Source organism: Bison bison, unplaced genomic scaffold (assembly GCF_000754665.1).
Source record: "Bison bison bison isolate TAMUID 2011002044 unplaced genomic scaffold, Bison_UMD1.0 scf7180017864115, whole genome shotgun sequence".
Taxonomy (NCBI): Eukaryota; Metazoa; Chordata; class Mammalia; order Artiodactyla; family Bovidae; genus Bison; species Bison bison.
This window is the reverse complement of record NW_011494687.1, coordinates 2,175,985-2,176,499: the sequence shown is the minus strand read 5'-3', so window position 1 is coordinate 2,176,499 and position 515 is coordinate 2,175,985.

The following is a 515-nucleotide window of genomic DNA, read 5'->3' as shown; positions in this document are numbered from 1 at the left end:
GATAAGAGCCAGGCCTTTGACTGTGTGGATCACAATGAACTGTGGAAAATTCTGAAAGAGATGGGAATACCAGACCACCTGACCTGCCCCTCAAGAAATCTGTATGCAGGTCAGGAAGCAACAGTCAGAACTGGACATGGAACAACAGACTGGTTCCAAAAAGGAAAAGGAGTACATCAAGGCTGTATATTGTCACCCCACTTATTTAACTTATATGCAGAGTACATCATGAAGAACGCTGGACTGGAAGAAACAAGCTAAATCAAGATTGCCCGGAGAAATATCAATCACCTCAGATATGCAGATGACACCACCCTTATGGCAGAAAGTGAAGAGGAACTCAAAAGCCTCTTGATGAAAGTGAAAGTGGAGAGTGAAAAAGTTGGCTTAAAGCTCAACATTCAGAAGACAAAGATCATGGCATGTGGTCCCATCACTTCATGGGAAATAGATGGGGAAACAGTGGAAACAGTGTCAGACTCTATTTTGGGGGGCTCCAAAGTCACTGCAGATGG